Source organism: Zalophus californianus, chromosome 1, assembly GCF_009762305.2.
Source record: "Zalophus californianus isolate mZalCal1 chromosome 1, mZalCal1.pri.v2, whole genome shotgun sequence".
NCBI classification, from domain to species: Eukaryota; Metazoa; Chordata; class Mammalia; order Carnivora; family Otariidae; genus Zalophus; species Zalophus californianus.
In genome coordinates, this window is record NC_045595.1 from 96,049,266 (window position 1) to 96,069,298 (window position 20,033).

The following is a 20,033-nucleotide window of genomic DNA, read 5'->3' on the forward strand; positions in this document are numbered from 1 at the left end:
CCCCCCTGCTAAACAGATAACACACTCAACTGAGGTAGTTTGAGGAGAGTTTAATAAAAGGATGATTTTCAAATGCGTGGGCAGAGCTAGGGAAGCCACAAGAAATAGTACAGTACCCAAGGGTTAGTAACAGCAAGGAAGTCCCCCGCGGCTAGAAGTGACACGGGGTTATGGAGAGGTTGGCAGGCAGAGGGCTCTGGAGGGAAATCATGGCCTTCAGTGGACAGATATAGCCAACCCAGAGCCCAGAGTGCCCCGCAGGGAGAGAGCCAGGGCAGTAAGACTCCAGCTTCCCTTGGATTTCCTGATGGCCGAACCCAGCCAGAAGTCAGAGGCAAGGGAGTCTGCTGATACAGGCCAGACAGGCGGGCCTCTTGCGGCCCAGAGTGGGAGGAGAAGGGCAGAGGGGCCAGGTGATGGTCAGCACAAACACTCATCACAGGGTCTGACACGCAGTATGGCCTCAACAAATATGGAGTCCTCCCCTCTGGGCAGAAAACCTTGCAGGGATTCCAAGCAAAGGGAGGCCACAAGAGCAGGCATGGCCGGGGTGGGCCTCAAATCACAGAGCAAGAGCCATGAGGTGCTGGGACCACCTCTCCAAATCCCAAATCCTCAGTGCCTTTCTCAGCTCTGCCTGAGTGCAAATAGAAGGCCTATAAAGGAAGGACGTGCTGTTGTTGGGGAGAGGGCACATGGCTCACCTTGGACGCTGCTCAGTGAGTAACAGCACAGGCTGGTCACAGGGGCTGTCTCCCGCAGGGGAGTGCCCAGCTCTGCAGATCGCCCTGGAAGAGCAGGGCCTGGGCACTCGGGCCAGGCTCACGAGGGTGGGCAAGCATGGGAAAGCTGCGGCTTGCTCTGACCTTCCCGAGGAAACCAGTTCTCACCATGTCTGAACTGGTGGGAAAATACTGTTTGGAGTTGACACCAGTAATAGCTTGAGGAAGCTTGGGAAAGCTACTGTAGTGGGGTGGGGCGGGGGGGGGTGTAATTATGTTTCTGTTCCAGTTGGGAGCACAGCGATGCTGAGCGCGATGCATCCCCCCCCACCCCCCCACCCATGGTTCTCTGTTCTGCGGTTCTGCCACTGGACATTTCTCATGCTGCCCTCAGAAGATCCCAGAGGTTTGACCACAGTTCCAACTTCCATGGGTGCCCACCAGCTTCCAGTGCATGCTTTGTAGCCGGAGGATGCCTCTCCCTGCTGCATGAGCTTGTCAATGCATCTTTAACAATATGAATCTATTAGCTGTGCAGGGTTGGCATTTATGAGGAGGCAAGCCTGGACGGCACCTCTTAACTTCAAAGCGAGCAAAATGCAGTGGATGGATGTGAGGAGAAGAGCATTTGGTATACAACAGAAGCTAAATGGCAAGGAGTGGCAGTAACTGCTAATGGAATCACGTTAGCTGAATCATGGACTCCTGATTCACAATATAACTATTTTATTAGATAATAAAGAATGTCTTTACTCCCAAGAAATGGATTCTTCGGAAATTCCCATGAAGAAACCTCTTGAGCACTCGGCTATGTACCACATTAGCTCCCCTAATGGGCTGGAAACGTGGACGTAATGGCGCAGGGAGAGGGTGTGCCACTCAGGGTCATGTGGAAGCAGCTTCTGAGGCGTGGCAAAGCCGTGGGCATGCGCGCTCCCCAGAGGGCCCCTGAGGGACGGGCATGCCTGCCGCTCCCCTTGGTCTCCTAGAGTAGGCGTCTGCACCCTTTTTCTCTAAAGAGTCAGATAGTTCAGGCTTTGCAGGCCATACAGTCTGTCACATATTCTTGTTGATTCTTGTTTCTGCGGCCGGAGCTCTTCCTCATCCTCCTCCTCTTCCTCCTCTTCCTCCTCTTCCTCTTCCTCCTCCTCCTCCTCCTCCTCCTCTTCCTCTTCTTTCTCCTTACAGGAAAGCTAAGAATGGATACAAAATCCGTTCTTAGCTTCTGGGCTGTACAAAACCAGGCCACTGGCTGGGTGTGGACTTGGGCGGTTTCCCCCCCTTTTGTCATGGGGGATGGAGAGCTGGTCAGTTCATGAGCCTCTCAGAGGGGGACACAGCATTGAAGGGGCCCCGCTTGGAAGTGAGTCACGCAGGCAGCACGTCTCCACTGAGCGCCTGATGCATGCCGGGCACCGTTCTAGGACGTGTGGGATAGGTCAGTGAGCGAAGTAAACAGGGGTCGCTGTCCTTGTGAATCTCACATTCTAGTGGGAAGGGATAAGCAGTTAAAAAACATAGTAAAAAAAAAAACAGTAAATAAGCAGGTAGGAGGGTGATAAGTGCTAAGAAGGACGTAAATAGAACAGCAGGAACTGCTGGGGGAAGGAGTCTGGTCTACCTTGTTTCAAAGCCTAGCTTGATTAATTTTGGCCATGTGACCTTGGATGATTTTATTAACCTCTCCAGGTCTCAGTTGTCTTTTCTATAAAATGAGGGTAATCTTCAAGGGCAGTATTGGAAGTAGATGAATGTGTGAAGTAAAGGGCCACAAGAGGAGACTTTAACAAATAGTAGCGGGGACCGCCAGCAGCATGTTATACGTAGTTTTGGCAGTCAGAGTGGTAGAGGTACTAATAGTACCTACAGCACCCAAGTTAAGCTCCCAGATCACCCCCATTCATGTCAAGGCTGCTACACTATCACATTTGGTTGGAGGGCTCAGGAAGTCATCAAATTCAATGTCCCCATTTCACCAGCAAAGAAACTGAACCCCTAGAGAGGCGGGCTTGCTTATGGTTGCACAGTGAGCCTTAGAGCTCCTCCTGCTCCTGGCGCTGGCCCATCATACCACTTTACTCCTATGCTAATAACTTCTCTTCCACTTTGCCCCCCACAAAGCAGGGCCCCCAAGAGGCGTAGCCCTCACCCAAGTACTAGTCCTGGCCCTGACATGTGCCCACAATAGAACCTTGGCCAAGTTACTTAGTTTATCTGTGCTTCAGTTTCTTTACCTGTAAAATGGGGATAATAATCAATCTAATCTCATGTGATTAGGGTGAGGTTGAAATATGTTAATATTTGTAACACATTGAAAGCAATTCTTAGAGCATGGTAAGTTAAACAAAATAAGTGCTATAGAGAAAATAAATGAGGAAGAGAGTCAGCATGAGTGGGTTTTTGCTTCAGCTAAGGTGGTCAGGGAAGGCCTCTCTAAAGACATGGCATTGGGGCTAAAATCTGAATGCTGAATGCTGAGATACCAACTCTGAAAAGATACGGGACTAGCATCCCAGGCAGGGGAATAGCACCTTGCAAAGAGCCCAGATGGAAACTCATTTGGTGTATTAAAAAATAGAAGCCTAAATGGCTGCTAAGCATTTGGGGATGGGTGGGCAATGAGCTGGAGAAGAAAGCCAGGGCTGTCAGGGAGGGCAACCTAATAGCTGATTTTTACTTAATGTCACCATACAAAGGCGCAGGGTTGTTAGCAGACTGCTGTGGAGCGGCAGAGCTCTAGTGAGTAGTGGTGAAGGCAGAGAAATCAGATGTTCTCCACTGCAGTAGCCCAGGCAAGGGATGGTAGTGACTTGCACGAGGGTGAAAGCAGTAGGAGGTGGAGGTGGTGAGACATGGATGGATTTGTGGAAAATTCTGGAAGTCGAGCCACAGGCTGACGAATGAGATATGCAGGCAGTGTGAAGAGAGGAGTTAAGGATGACTCTCCAGTGTTTGGTCTGATCAGCCAAGTGCACAGTGGTGCCAATAACCAGGATGAGGCCGACTGGGCAAGGAGCAGGTTTGGGGAGGCATCGGGGGTCTTGTTCTGCGTGCTGAGGTGCCCATGAGACACCCAAGCAGAGATGTGGGAAGAGGTGGCAGTTTAATATTCAAGTCTAGGGATGAAATGGTGGCATCATCAGCATATAGGAGACATTTGAAGTTCAGTGCAGGATGAGAACATGCAGGGAGTGAGTGCATATAGAGAGAAGGGCCAAGGACAGAACCCTTGGCCAATACAGAGTCTAGGAGAGGGTAATCAGCTAAGGAGATGGGGCCATGGACTAGGAGGAGGCGCAAGGGAATGTGGAGACATAGAAGCCTAGAGAGACAGTGTTTCAAGAAAGCCAGTGTGATCCTATCAGAGGTGAGGCCTGAGAACTGACTCTTGGGTTGAGCAGGACTAAGGTGTTTGATGACCATGGTGGGAACCCTCTCAATGGCGCAGTGGAGAGAGAGCCCAGTTGGAGTGGGTTGAGGAAGGATAGGGAGGGAGGACATGAGAACCATGGGTGTTGTCAACTCTTTTGAGAAAGGTTGCAGTGAACAGGAACATGGAAATGGGGCAGTGGCTAAAAGGGAAGTGGAATTGTAGGGTAAGGAGTGTTAAGTGTAGGTAGAGTCAGTGTTAAGGAGTGTTACATGTGAGAACAGAGTTGACGGTTCAGGAGACAGAAATTGCAGGAGCAAAGGCCTTAAGTGGGCAAGAGGGATGTATCTAGGGCCCAAGGATGGGGTCGGCCTTAGGAGCAGGGGGGTTCTCCTGTAATTGAAGGGAAGGCAGAGTATGTAAGAACAGATGCCAATAAGTCAGAGAATTTAGGGATGGGGATATGAGGTCGTTCTTGATTTCATCTCTTTTCTTTATGAAATAAGAGGTGAAATTACCAGCTGAGAGTGAGGAGGAGGAGGGGGTGTTGGAACTTTAAGTAGAGAGAAGAAGGTGTGAAATTCTCAGATGTGGAGTGAGACAGTGGATTTGATAGAGGAATATCAGCGCACCGCCTGCAGTGCTGAGCACCCACTGGAGAGCTAGGTCATACATACAGACTGAGCCCGGTCGGCACCATCTACCTGGTGTTCTCCAGACACATTCACATGGGTGCAGGACCTAAGAAGGGGGTCACTTGTATTAAACTGGGGTTGGAGTAAAGTCTGGAGAGAAGGAAGGAGGGAGAGACATGGCTGGTAAGCAGATTTGCAAGAAAGGGTGGTCTGGAGAGTGAACTCTGAGCAGAATGAGGATGGAAATGGAGACACAGAGACATGGTTGACAGCAACAGAGTGGTGGGGCCAGTAGAGTGGAGAATTGTTAGTGCATTTACACTAGAGTGATGAGCAGAAGGATGGAGGTGATGGTCAGGAATAGGTGATTGAAACAGAAATTTCATCATTGGTTCAGTGATTGGCGAAGGTATATGGCCTCAGGGGTAGGTGCCCAATGTAAGAGGAGAGAAAATATTGGGTTTAGGAAGTCAAGGAACTGAGAGGCCATGGTTATGGAGGGACCATTCCCATGGATGTTGGGGTCCTCCCACATGGAGACAGGGAGGAGGTGTGAAGGCATCAGTGAATGGTAAGAACCGGGAAGTTGGCAGATGACAACAGACCTGTCCTTCAGAAGACCTGAAGGTTTTCAATGAAGAAGGTAGGGACAGGGTTTGAAGTGGCATTGGGGGTCCAGCATGGCAGCTGCTCACCTCCAGACTCTGGGCTGTGAAAAAATTGCCTCTACTACTAGGAAGGTCTATACTAAGTGCCCAGAGGGTACTTGGGTGGAGGAACTATCCAGCACTGAGCCCTGACTATGGGATCCAAGTGAGTTTGCTTTCGACGTTCTCTAAATGGCACAGGGCCAGGAGACAGATTTGAAGATCAGGGAGGGACACTGGGTAGCATAAGGGGAAGCACAGGTTAGTGCTCTCCATCTACTTGCTTCTCCTCCAAACCTCTTGCCCATTTTTCTTTTCTAATGACCTGGGCCTTTAAGACTTATGGGTCATCCTTTCGAACTTCATTCATTCATGTATCCTTGCATGCATTCATTTAAACGTTCACTAAGAGCCTGGGCTGTGCTGGAGACACAGAGATGGTCATACCTAGACCCTGCCCAACACGGTGGGCCCCTGATACTGTGTGCAGATGTACAAGTGGGCTGGTATCCATCAGGAGGTACAAGTACTATATTCCCATCAAAGGTTAAAGCAATGAAATTAGATGGGTTAGCCTGGTGGTGGGTATTAAAGAGGGCATGTTCTGCATGGAGCACTGGGTGTTATAAGCAAACAATGAATCATGGAATACTACATCAAAAACTAATGATGTAATGTATGGTGATTAACATAACATAATAAAAATGTAAAAAAAACAATGAAATTAGCAAATTATTGAATTTAAAAAATTTACAGGTTAATTCAAGGTTGTCATTATAATGTCACTCTTCCTCACTTTCATACCAGGATGCATTCTTGAGTGGGGGAGAAAGGGGTGATGTTAGGGCCAGTGCAGTGGGCGATGTGGGAGTGCCCCACAGCATTATCTTAACCCTGGAAGGCAATAATAACCTGGGACAACCTGCTAGGGTTTAGATCCCAGATCCACTTCTTTTTTGACCTGGAGTAAATTGCTTAACCTCTACATCATTATCATAAAATGGGAATAATAACACTCTTAATGATAGAATTGTCATGAGGATTGAGGTATAATACTTATAAAATTCTTAGCACAGGGCTAGTCCAGTACACGGGAAGGTCTCAGTACATTCTAGGTTTAATTATTATTCCTAGCATGCTACAGTCTATATTCTAGGCCAAGTGTATTGCAGCGGGAAAGATGTCAAAAACCCCTGGTCTGATGGCATGGGCAGTGCACAACCAGGTGGCTGTAATGCACACAGCTGAGTGGAGGCACAGTGCTCAGAGCCAAGTACCGTGGAAGTAGGGATGAGCGGATTGCCAGAAATCATGGCTCTCAGACCCTTCCTGAGTCCAATTTCCTAGTCTTGGATGGAAAGAGCCAGATTAACCTCAAGGGCTTGAGGAGACGAGCACAGTGAGAACAGGACTGGCATCGTGGGGTGGCTGTGAACACTGAATGGGTTAATGTTTGTAAAGCAAGTAGGCCAGTGCTGGGCACAGAGTATATATGAGTTGCTGTTGTTTTTCTCTCCTGTCCTTTATAGGCTTCTAGAATCTTTGTGTTTCATCCCAGATCCTGGCAATACCACATGGACTTGTAAATCCAAGTGACATCCCCATTTAAATCATTGTCCTCATAGTGAAGTGTTCAGAATTGACTGTGTCTTGGAATTAGGAAACAAATGCTCACATCACAATAGGATTCTCTGCTTTAATAAATAGTGGATTCATTTCAGGGTTTCCCAGCCTGTGGTTTATGGACCAATTGCCTGAAAATTTATGCAAATATTTGTGAACACATGCACTTATATATTTTTCTAGGGTGAAGGTCTACAGCTTTCATCAGATTTCCTGAGAGATCTTTGTCCCCCAAATAGATTAGGAAGCACTGAGTTCTCCCAATTAACATAGAATTCCATTTGCAAAAAAAGATCAATTTAAATACATTTGCCGTAAGTCCAACTCTTGGGTGAGTGAAGAGATACTCAGCCGGGCAGGTCCCACCCACTGTGGGCCTGACTCTGCTCTGTGGTCGATACCGTAGGTAATGAAACAATACATGAAATATGGTTTCTGCTTTCAGAGATGGTATCAGACAAGCATCCTGGAAGGAAACAGATGGCACCTTCAAATTAGGTAGTTGGAAGCAAGGTTAATAAAGAGGTTATTTACAGAAGCGTAGGCAGGGCGTTGTGAGTGATGAGAGATAGTGCGGCGCCCTAGTCTAGACATAGTGGGTAGGCATGGCGACCACCCCCAGGCCTGAAGGGGAGGGACTCATTAGGGAGCCTGAAGACAAAGCTGGGTAGGGAAGGTCTCCTGACAGGAGCCATGACCTTCCTTTTAGTGGAGGGGCAGAGCCATGTTGCAGTGACCTCAGGAGGGAAGCCTGGGGCAGTAAACACCCCAACCTGTACCCCTCCTTCCTTCAGTCACTGCAGCAGTCCCCACCGCTGAGCCTCAACACAAGAGGGTAGGCCTGGGAGCTAACTGAGGGGCCCATATGACCTCGGGGCACAGAGCTGGGCAGAAAAGGGAAGGTTCACCGAGAGGAGCACATGAAGATGTCCAGCTCCGTGACCTGAGGAAGGGGATTGAGCTGAGAGGATCATGTGAGAGTAACACATGAGGTCATCAGAAGTGCAGACATGATGCATAATTAAATTCTCAGCAGGAAGAGTAGATAGTGAGGAGGTCTGAGAGCATGAAGTCATCACATTTTAAGGTATGTGAACTCCAGTATATCTGAAAACTCGTAGTCCTGGAAACTGAGTGGCCATCTCAGTTTCTCCTGGCAGTGGCAGAGAGCTGACCCCAATTTGGGAGTTGAGTAAGTGTTAAATTGATTCCTACCACTTTAAAAAAAAACAAACAAAACCTTCTTTTTTGAACTAATTAGAGGCTCATAAGAAGTTGTAAAAAGAGCACAGAGAGATTCTATCTACTCCTCCTCCAGCCTCCACCATGGTGACATCTTATTTGAGTATAGTACCTTATCAAAACCAGATTCCTACCACCTTATAGAATGTAACTTGTGCCATTGTCATTGTGTGAGGGTCACATTTGGTGAGGGTGTTTATTCAGAGGCACCCACTTTGTAGACCAAAGGCCTATAAACACCTCTCCTTGCCACTCCCTTGGCAGCCCAGTGGCACTCCTGGGAGACTTGGTGATGCCAGCATGTAGTAGTTTTCAACCCCTTAGAAAGCTGTGTGCCCTTGGTTAAATGTCTTAACCTCTTTGATCCCTGGTGTCCCCATTTAGAAAATAATATCTACCTCATGAGGTTGTTGTAAGAATAAAGACAGACAAAGCATGCGGAACGTCTGACACATTCTAAGGTGCTACTAGTACATAGCCACCATTGTCTGTGTGTCTGCAGAAGTACTACTAGCAAAGATTCTGGGGTCAGTGGACCTGAGTTCAAACCCAGGGTTTTGTTTCATTTCATTTTGTTTTTTACTAATTAGCTGTGCTATCTTGGCATGCTTCGTTAATCTTTCTTGGTCTTAGTTTTCCCATTCTTTAAATGAAGATTATACCTACCCCATGGGGAAGTGGTGAAGAGTCAAGGAGACGAAGCATGTATGATATCTGGTACACAGTAAGTGTTCAATAATTAATGGTCTCATTATTGGATGGTAGGTGGGAACTGTAGCTTCCTTCTCTATCTTCAGCATCTAGCAGGCATTGGCTTGGGCAGGTGCTCAGTCAGTTGTTGACAAGTGAGAGAATGTGTGAGTGGACTGGATCGTGAGTGGGTGGGTGTTCTTGAACCCCTAATCAGCCGCCACATCTGCCGGGCCTGGTGTGTTGAAACTTGGTGCCATTCTGAGGTCTCTCTCTTGGAGCCCCATTCATCAATCCTGACTTCTGCATGCCAGCAGAGCGAGTGATGCATCGCCCGACCCCTTATCATGCGTAGGAAGTCCGCTCTCCTGGCCCCCTCTCATGTAAATGTAACCAGGACCCCATTCATCAAGGGGACACCGAGTCCTCCTGGTAAACTGAACTGCCTAATGTACAGGGAACACGAGTTCCCTCCACAGCATACTGAGCAGCCTAAGTGAGGTGCCCAGTGGTACGGATGCCAGGTTTGGCTGCTGACATTCAGGAGATAAAAGTCCCATGCGTCATGATGTGATCATCTCTGACATAGGTTTCCAGACGAGGGCGAGGATGAGAGAGTGGAGGAGAGCAGGAGTTTTGCCATTAGGGAGATGCAGCCAGCTCCCAGGCACCCCTTGCCGTCTGCACTTGGAAATGCCATGCAACCTCTGTGAGCCTCAGGTTCCATCTCTGCCTCATGGGAGTGCCAATAACAGCCTCTCAGCATGGCGGCGAAAACTCCGTTCGGTGGGCCCTCTGCAGTCACACTCTAATATAGCTGTTATGTGGTGCGCCAGGTAGTAAACACCCCACTGGGTTTTTTTGTTTTTTTTTTTTAAGCGAGACATTGAGGGAAGTTTTGCTGATGCTCAGAGTAGGTATTAAATGTATATTCCACGAAGCACTCACTGAAGCTTTGCCAGGACTCAGAGGTCATGCCCTCAAGGATGGTTGCCTGGGGTATAATGAAGAAACATGCATCATTTTCCTCATTCATTTTTTCAATAGACATTCACAGCTACAAACTATATGCCACCTGGTGGGGGGAAGACATGAACAAAAGAGCCCCTGCTCTTGGGGGCTCACATTTTTCAAATGGCAAAGAAAACATGAAACAAGAGTGTGTCAGCGAGATGAGTGCTATGATAGAGAGAAGCATGGGGACTGGGTGGGGTGGGGGATGGTCCCAGCCTGCGGGGTCCTCGATCCCAAGAAGCAGAAGCGGGTGATGCTTTTCTATGTGTTGATGCAGATTTCATCTCTGTTTTCAAGAAGTTTTGACCTTCACAGTTTTGTAGCCTCATTCAAAGCAATGTTTGTATCGTGGATTAAACTGGGTTCAGCGCTGACAGTCCCTTTCAATGAAGAAGGTAGGGACAGGGTTTGAAGTGGCAGTGGGGGTCCAGCGTGGCAGCTGCTCACCTCCAGACTCTGGGCTGTGAAAAAATTGCCTCTACTACACCACAGTTCCCCATTCCAGAGCTCTTCATTTTGCTTCTCTTTGATTTGATGGACTGAGTTCATTCCCGTGGATGTACTTGGATACCATCACCACTGGGAGCAGCACATCAGGGACGTGTTTCCTTAGCCCTTGTCTGCTGAAGTTAATCTTTCCCCTGCCTCCAAAGATGGACACCATGGTTGCCAGTCTGGTGTTGGGTCACAACCACTGTGTCTTTCACAACTTGATAGATCTGTGACCAGCAGATAGTGTCCCAAAGGAGAAGTCTGAGGGCAATTTGACTCTTATTTTCTTTGGTAGCAAACCCATTTTGTGATTTTTGCTTGAGTACTTATTAGACCATATTTTGTCCTTTCAAATCCAAATTTTTGCAGGTTACTAAGAGTGAGTTTCCTCAAGGTTTTTTTGTTTTTAATGCAGTGATCCTTAGGTCATTTTTTTTTTTTTACTCAGAAATTTTCTTCTCATATCTATTTGTTGCATCTACAGGGTATACTCGGGACGGGTATTTTCTTCTGGAATACAAGTTATGTGTATGTTTGATGATTGCAGTCATCTGCATTTATCATTTTCCCTATCACAACATTAATGTTTTTGTCCTCTTGTTCTGTATCCTAAGAGAGGTTGTCAGGTTTGTGGTTCACATCCGGAACATCCCAAGCCCCTCGGAGGCAACAGGCAGGCCTGGCTCCCTTGGACAGTTTCTAGCCTGACATTGACTGGTCCCAGCGTTGTCGCTGATGCTGCTTCTGCCTATAGATGGTGGAGGTGTGAGATGAAGTGAGATGCACAGGTCATGTGGCCTGTTGGTGGTGGGGAGCCAGTCAAGGCTTTTGTGCGGGGCAGGGCTCAGGCAGTTCTGTGTTTGGGGAAGCTCACTCTGGCGTTGGCATCGAGGAGGGTAGACTGGACGGAAAGAGACAAGGGTAGGAACACAAACACAAAGAGGGGCCTAAAAGTGCCCTATGGTTGACCAGTGTCTTGTCTGAACTGGATGGCAATGGGGAATTAATGTAGACACAGGCAGCAATGTTAAAAACATTGAAGACTAAATAGATCACTGCAGCTATACTTGGGTGTGATTTAAAAGCAGGTGATACAACACCCCCAAAGTAATAAGCTTCTCTCAGAGATGAATTAGGATTCAGTCTGGCAATTACATTAAGGTTTCTGATAGATAGCTCACACGGAGAGCTGCAATTATGATACATATCGCTATTCTGCATGGCGGGCTCACATAACTCATCATGTTGGCTGAAGTTTAAAAGGAGGAAAGAATGTAAAAGACTCCTCACTTTGAGGGGAAATGCCTTCCTCTGATTTCTGTGATTTTTACCGATAGCCCTTAAATAATTGATTCTTTTTTCTATGTTTGAAGGTGAATAATAAATAGATCCATATGCACCTTCTTATTTTTTCAAGCTAATACAGGTAACCTCACTTAGAATGCATAAATCTTCTAAAAATACTTTGTAAACCAACTTTATCTCCCCATACAGGAGAAAAAGAGAAAATAATTCTCCTGTGCTATGAAATGTAGAGGAAGGAAAGTGTGGGGTGGCAGAAAATGCCTGGACCGTGGGCTTTGGGGGACCCAATTTCTGGTCCCTGTTCTATCACTTTCTGGGTATGGAAAGTTATTTAGTGTGTCTGAAACTCAGTTTCCTGGCTGAAGTTGAGCATAGTAGGATGTCATGAGAATGAAACCAGATGATACGCGAAAGTATAGCGCAAAGTAGGTGCTCCAGAGAAGTGAGTTCTTTTTAAACATTTTTATATGTCTTAAAGTTGAAAACATCATTAATAGCAAAGGCCATCTAAAACAATTCTTACAAGAGCAATGCAACTAATATCCACAATTAGAGGACTGTTGCTCCCTTGGAATTGTGTCTGTGTCGTTGTAGGAGATGGAAAAGCCGACCCCTTAGTCCACCCCAGGGATATCCCATACAGAAGATACTGAAACATGTGTTCTTTGGAAAGTGATATATTTTTGCCCTTATTTTAAAGGATTTCTAAATGTCAAGATGGGGTGCATTCTTAAAATGTTTGCTTAGTGGGGCAGGATCTATCTGCTGACTTTGAAATCACACAGAGGCCTGATTCTTCAATGGAATCAGAAACGAAGTCCTAATCCATGCCTAGGCTACTTCCATCTATAGCCCAGGTATCTCCAGAGAGGCCTGGGGGCAGCTGACATTTGGTAAATCAATGAACAAGGACTGGGGTGGAAGCATACATGTCTGAGAAAGGCCCAGGTCACTCCCACACCATCTGAAGGCTGACGCCTGGAGAGTGGCCAGGGTGGGGCTGCCAGGAGCCTGCCTTCATCAGCAGGTTTGAGAGCATGCACACGTAATGTTGCTGGGAGGCCAGCCGCATCACACAGTACTAAAAAATCATGGGATATGGGAATATAGGTGCCCCGTGGAGAGCATTCAATGCAGTGAACAAAACCTGGGACATTTCTTTGAAAATGAGAGAATAATGTCTGTCCTTACAAGAATATTCACAGCCCACTGTGGAGGCAATAGGACACATCTGACTATAATTTGGACCTGGAGAAGTCAGAGCTTTGATGGGATATCCAGCCCCCTCCTCTAATTCATGGCCCTTAGGTAATTGGTTGCAGGTAGAGTGGAATGAGCAACTGACTTGAAATCAAAGCTCTCACCCGGCTTGGAGCCCCATCTTCAAGGGGCTTATGTATGGGACCTTTAGGATATAACTTCATTGCCTCTGAATCACAGTTTCCTGCATTAATCAAATAGTGGTAAGCACTGAGGAGGCCTTTTTTTTTTTTCTTCCTTCTTGCTTATATGCTTCTACTCTGAGCCGGGTGTTTCTCTTGGACACAGAAGTCTTTCCACTGGAGTTGCAGAGCACTGTGCAGCCTGAGTCTATCTCCTGCTCAGATGGCTTTCTGCTCTCTGGATGACATCAGACAGGACAGCTCTTCTCCGTGCAACAGGACAGTTGTAGCCCCCACCCCAGCCAACTGGCTTCTTGGGAAGAGCAACGATGTACAGGGCTCATGAGGCCACCCAAATGGTCTGGGCATTCTCCTTAAAATAAAAGCTGGCCTGTGCTAAAACTGAGAAAGCTTGGGTTGTTAATCAGGCCCCTTTGGGCAGAGGGAATTCTCACTTGGGCCTCAGCTTAGGAGATGATAGTTTGACACTTGCTGAGCATTGTCTTTACAGCTTTCTCCCACTGCAGCACAGGGGCCAGCAGACAACAGATTGTGCAGGGCAGATCATCCGTGCAGTGCTGGGCTGGGCCGGGGTGGAGGGAGCAGCTGCCACTTAGTGCCCAAGATGCACATGCTCTCATTCCACCAATCCATCAGGGAACATCATATTCATCAAGCACTCCAAAATACATGCGGCAAACCCCTGGGTGGTGGCTTGTGAAGAATTTCCCAAGCTGGGTTGTAAAAGGAAGGTTGGGAAGTGCATATAAGAATATTTTAGGATGGAGAACACGTGGAATTTCTTGCCCCAGGATGTGTTCACTTTGCAAAGAAAAATGGGTTCAAGAAAGGTTTAGACAGCATTTCCAAGTGGGTGTCCCATATGAGAGCAACAGTCCAAGGTGATGCCTCTTGAAAGGATCAGATATATTGGGGATATACTAGATATTACAGTCATCTTTTGGAGTTATACAATGCCTATTTACACGTAAAAGACGCTGAGATCTGTAGTTAAGATAGCTGTTTAATTTTGTTTCTGAAACTTGATTCTGGAAACTTTTTTTTAAAGACTTTATTTATTTATTTGAGAGCGAGCACAAGTGGGGGGAGAGGCAGAGGGACAAGCAGACTCCCCACTGAGCAGGGAGCCCCACGCGGGGCTCGATTCCAGGACCCTGGGATCATGACCTGAGCCAAAGGCAGACACTTAACCGACTGAGCCACCCAGGCGCCCCTCTGGAAACATTTTGATGTCTGTAATTGTATCCCATCCTTCTGTGGCGCACACTCGGAAACTGCAGAATTTCCATCACACTTTTCCTCCATGTGGTCCTTGTGGCCAGCCTCAAAGATAGGATCTGGAGCTGAATAGAGTATGAGGTTGACCCAATGTGTGCTTTCTGAAGTGTTTTTATTCTCACGTTCTCTAAATATAGACTAATTTGGCTAGGAGAAATTCATGAGCCCCTGAGCTTCTAGGGATACCGAAGAAAAGCATCTGAAGGGAAAGAATGGGAGCAGATATTACGGGGCCATACAGACAGCCTGTGGCATTGCCTTATCATACACGGAGAGCAGAATCGGCAGAGCACACGTGATCATGCCTGGAGCAATAACATTTGGCTTTTGGAAAATGGAGATGTAAATCTCGTGGAACATTTTATGACACTGAGGTTGGAGTATATATCTCAACCTTTTTTTTTTTTTGATAGTTGGGGCCAATAAAAGAATGGGCTATGTTGTATGGGTCTCTTCCTGTCTGGGACCCCTTCATTTTAGGAATCAATAATAAGCCCAAATCTCTAAAATCTTATAACCCCAAACTAAGTTATAGTTGCTGTTCACCTTGACAGCACTGGTGAATGCAGACATATGCTTAGGAGATTTAGGTTTCAATCTTGGAGCATTAATATGATTAAGTCATTATTTATCTTGGACTTAAGAAGATTTGAAGGTTTTAGATCCAGGAAGGCAGAGTGAGGGTCACTGTTATTCTTAATGAGCAGTTTCTTTAGAGTTTATGAAATAGAGAGAGGCTGGCTATTCCTGACAGCCACAGCTTCCTTGAAATGATTTGGATGTATAACTGTGCTCTAGTAATTAAAAATATATATCACTTGGAGTCATCAAGCCCCAATAGGATCTTCATTTCCTCTTGAAAACAAGCACATCTCCCCCTCAATCCTTGCTGCATGTATAGTTGGTACTAAAGTGGTGTTGCAGTAAGAGGGACAGGCTTTGGAACTAGGCAGACTTAACTCCACAACTTAGTAGCTGTGCCTTAGAGAAATTACTCAAACTTTCTGAAATTCAGGGTCACCTGTGTAAAATGGGAGCAGTGGTATTTATCTTGTGGGAATTGTTGTATGGATTAAGGAAGGTGACAGCACCTTGCCTTGTCAGTGAGAGATGTGACACTCAATATACAGTAGTTAATTTTGTTGCTACTGTTATTATTTGGTCTGTGGCCTTCCCCCCGGGCTTTGACCCAGGTGGAAACTTGACCACATGTAGCAAAGAACACAGGTTCTGGGGTCAAAGGGACTTGAGCTAGAACCATGACGCTGATTATTATCAGCTGTGTGATTTTAGGAAAATCAGTTTGCTTCTCTGAGTTTTAGCTTCTCCATCTGCAAAATGGGGTGACTGTTAACTGTCCTGTATGTTTGTTGGGAGAATTGGGCGGGAAAACTTAAGGAGTCACCTGAGCACAGTCCTGCCAGGGAGCATGTGGTAAAGGAATGACTACTATTCTTACTCTGGATTTTGAGGATGGGGAGTTGTAATGGATAGGACCAGAGTAGCTGGGTTTAACTTTGGGTATGGATTGTGGAGATTGGGTGGTAGAAAGAAAGTATGGCAGGCCACCGAAGAAATAGCTGAAATCCATTTATAAATGAAATGGCTATAAAAATGTAGGACTATTTGATATTCTGTGGTTACTTTTATCATAATCTTGGCCTCCCACCTCCAAATTATATTGGAGGTTGAAGGCATTTATTCAACAAATATTCATTGAGAACCAGCCATGTGCCAGGATTTGGGCTAGGTACCGGGATACATTGATTTATTCTGAAGAGGGAATCATTGATGAGGGTTAGCTCTGTAATCAGGGGCAAGGAGAAATCCATTTTCCTCCTGTCCCAGCCCCAGTAGGGGCTCAGGAGCCCAGTGATATGAAATTACCTGGGCAAGGAGCTGAAGACCTTTGCAGATATCAACCTAGGTGAAATTCCAAACATATATGTTTGTTCTTTGCCCTGTTTCATTCTATATACTATTTCTCTGCTTGCTTGGAAAGTTTCCACCATGCCCAGCCCCCTAGCCTGTACCTCCTATACGTCCTCCTAGGCAAAGCTCAAGGGTACCTCTTCCATGAAGACTTCTTGGACCACAGTCTAGGTTAATTGTCCCTCCTCTGGAACCTGCATTCCCTTCCTGTGCTTCCTTTCCTCTAGTTTAGCACCCACCACTCAGTGCCCTCTGGTTGGGAACATCTTCCTCCTAGACCATAAGCTCTTGATGCAGAGACTTTATCTAACCCAGGGACTGTAATGTGTTAGGGACAGTAGTAGTGTGATTTGAATGTGTGTGGCTTAGCTTACTTGCAAATCACAAAGAGATGTAATAAGGGTAGCCATTGTTATGACTCTGCTAGCATTTACATAGAGCTCTGCAGTTTACAGAGCACTCCTTCAGTCTTTCCTCACTGAATTCTCACCCAGCCTCCTGAGGCTGACAACATCAGTAGGGCAGGCTCTGCTTCCCTGTCCCCTGTCCTGCAGATGGGGAATCAATAAAGGACTGAATCTTTGGGGTAAATACCCAGTAGTGCAATTCCTGGGTCATAGGGTAGCTCTATTTTTAACTTTTTGAGGAATCTCCATACTGTTTTCCAAAGTGACTGTACCAACTTGCATTCCCACCAACAGTGTAAGAGGGTTCCCCTTTCTCCACCTCCTCTCCAACATTTGTTGTTTCTTGTCTTGTTAATTTTTGCCATTCTAACTGGTGTAAGGTGGTATCTCAGTGTGGTTTTGATTTGTATTTCCCTGATGGTTAATGACGATGAACATTTTTTTTTTCATGTGTCTATTAGCCATTCATATGTCTTCTTTGGAGAAGTGTCTGTTCGTGTCTTTTGCCCATTTTTTGACTTGATTATTTGTTTATTGGGTGTTGGGTTTGAGAAGTTCTTTATAGGTCTTGGATACGAGCCCTTTATCTGTAGTGTCATTTGCAAGTATCTTCTCCCATTCCGTGGGGTACCAAAAAAAATAATAATAAATAAAGGACTGAGTGTGTGGGTTGTGCTGTGTCAGAGTTGACATTCAAATCCAGGTCTGTGTGATTCCAAATCCTTTTGCTTTCTCTATTTACTATAATTTGTTAATTTTCTTACTTAATAGAAGCCCTAAGGAAAAGGAACATGGACAAACATATACATGTGTACACACAAAGACCAGGGGCCCGTGCAGCCAGCGAGGGGCTCTTCAGTAAGGTGTCCACCTGTCAGGAGCCCTCCTTCCCCTAAATTACATACCTCTGCCTAATTTCCTGAGACCTGACATTTCTCCGGGGAGACCAAAGTCTGAGATAATACAGTAGGGCTTAGGATACAAATATTGCATATACCCCAAATGGAAATAGCCAATTTCTCCTGAGACCCATGTGCTTGAAGGAAGGACAGAGTAACTTGTAACAAGGGACAGGGACTAGTAGAAAAGGAAACAAGCTTTGCTGTCCACACAGTGCTGCCTGCCATGAGGCCTTTGTTGTGTTAGACCACATGTCTGGCCCTGTCCAGGGAGGTGGGGACCCCTGCAGCCACCAGTCTAGTGCTCAGGGAGGGAATCCTTCTTGGGTCAGAGTCACCTGAGGTAGGTGCACCTTCCAGGTGCCCTGAGGCAGCATGGCTGGGGATGTGCTGCCTGAATGAAGCCAGGCAGACATAGGAACCTCAGTTTGAACCTCAAACCTCAAGGACAGATTCACCAAATGAAGCATTAGAAGACATGTCGAGAGCTATCCTGGAGCTTGGCTGGCCCTGGAAACACATGGACACTTGCTCTGAATGGCTTTCTTTCTGAGCCATTCATAACCCTGGGTTATCCTCTACTCTTACCAAGGTCGGTATGGACGTCTGAGGTCCTTCTCTGCTCCTGGTTCAGTCAGGCCTTGTAGAAAAAGTCGAGGAGGGGCCCCTGGGTGGCTCAGTTGGTTAGGCAACTGCCTTTGGCTCAGGTCATGATCCAGGGTCCTGGGATTAAGCCCCACATCGGGCTCCCTGCTCAGCGGGGAGTCTGCTTCTCCCTCTCCTCTGCCCCTCCTCCCTGCTTGTGCTCTCTCTCTCTCTCTTAAATGAATAAATAAAATCTTAAAAAAAAGAAAAAGAAAAAGTAGAGGAATGTGAAAAATTAGAAGTAATAGATGTACCTCTTTCTGGCTCTGAATTACTTTGTTGTGATCGCTCCAAATCAAAGTCCATTTTAAGAGGCCTGTTGGCATTTTCTCATATCCTCCCTCCCAGGAAGGCAGATGGTATAGTGGAAAGGGAGCTATATTTAGAATTATAGAGCTATATTTAGAAGATGTAGGTCCAATTCCAGCTCCATCGTTTACTATTAGTATAATATTGGGCAAGTCAACGATATTTCTGCACTTGGGTTTTCTCTTTGTAGAATGTGAATAATCATATTTATCTGGCAGGGTGGTTGCTAAGGATTAAGGATGATATCATGGGCCTGCCATGTAGTAGGTGCTCAGTATTTGGCAAAAAGGCAGAGGAGCATGTCATAATACAGCAAATTCTCGTGTTGTAGAAAACCACGGCCAGGGGACACGTCTCAGCTCGGTTCTGACTACCCTACAACTCAGGCAAGCTACTGAACACATCTCAGAATCTCCCAGGGGCAGTTTGGATTTTTTTTTTCCCCCCCACACAGGTGGAAGAATAACATTTGCCCTTCCTTTCTCCAAAGGTTTTTGTAAAGTCTAGGTGACTTTCAATAATGGTCCGGCTTTCTGCCTCTGCACTGAGAATGGCTGAGTCTCTGACCTCATGGGGGGTGCCAAGAGGATGAGGGTTAGGGATGAAGAAGACACAGACATGCCTCTGCTTTCTGCCTGCCTGTGGGCCACCCACCTGCACACTGGAATCACCTGGGGAGCGTTAGCAAGTCTTGTGCTAGGGTCTCACCCCCTCCCAGAGGTGCTGATGTGATTGGTCTGGAGTGCAGTGTGGGCATCTGGAGTTTTCAGAACTCCCCAGGTGATTGTAATGTGTGGCCAGGGCTGAAAACCACTGCTCTCAGGGGAACGCAGATCTGAAGAAATGTAAGTGGCAGCCCATATTTAACTGGCTCTGACTCTATCAGCACATATTGAGTGCCTGCTTTTAAGGCGAGTTCATTACTGTCTGTACTAGCAACCACTCACATTCTCACTGGATTAGATCGAATTGGACATAATCTTGGCTCATGTTTAAGTCAGGGGCACCACACTCTCCTCCCTCACCCAGTGATTTGTCCCTCATGATCATGGTTCTAGCATGACTGGTCTGGCCACTGGCCACTTCCTTACTTCAGTTCTAGATCTGAAAGCCGGTAGAGAGGAAAGTCATTTCTTCATCTCTGGCTGGGAACAGGCTGACATTTCCTGAGGGCTTACAAAGGTTCTTAAGTGTTTCAGTGTATCAAAATCACCCAGAGGGCTTGTTAAAACAGGTTGCTAGCTAGGCATGATCCCAGGGCTTTTGATTCAGCGGGTTTGAGGTCAGGTCAAGAATTTGCATTTCTAACAAGTTCCCAGCTGATGCTGATGCTGATGCTGATGCTGCTGGTCCAGGGACCACACTTTGAGAACTCCTAGTTCTTTTATTATTTCCCTCTGATCTCCCAAAATTACGTGAG

At 46.6% G+C, this 20,033-nt stretch overlaps 1 protein-coding gene across 1 annotated transcript in view; it reads left to right on the forward strand.

Annotated features, from left to right (window-relative positions):
- Positions 1 to 20,033, forward strand: part of CLSTN2 (calsyntenin 2) — a 647,841-nt gene that overhangs the window by 182,693 nt on the left and 445,115 nt on the right. The window lies entirely within an intron of this gene.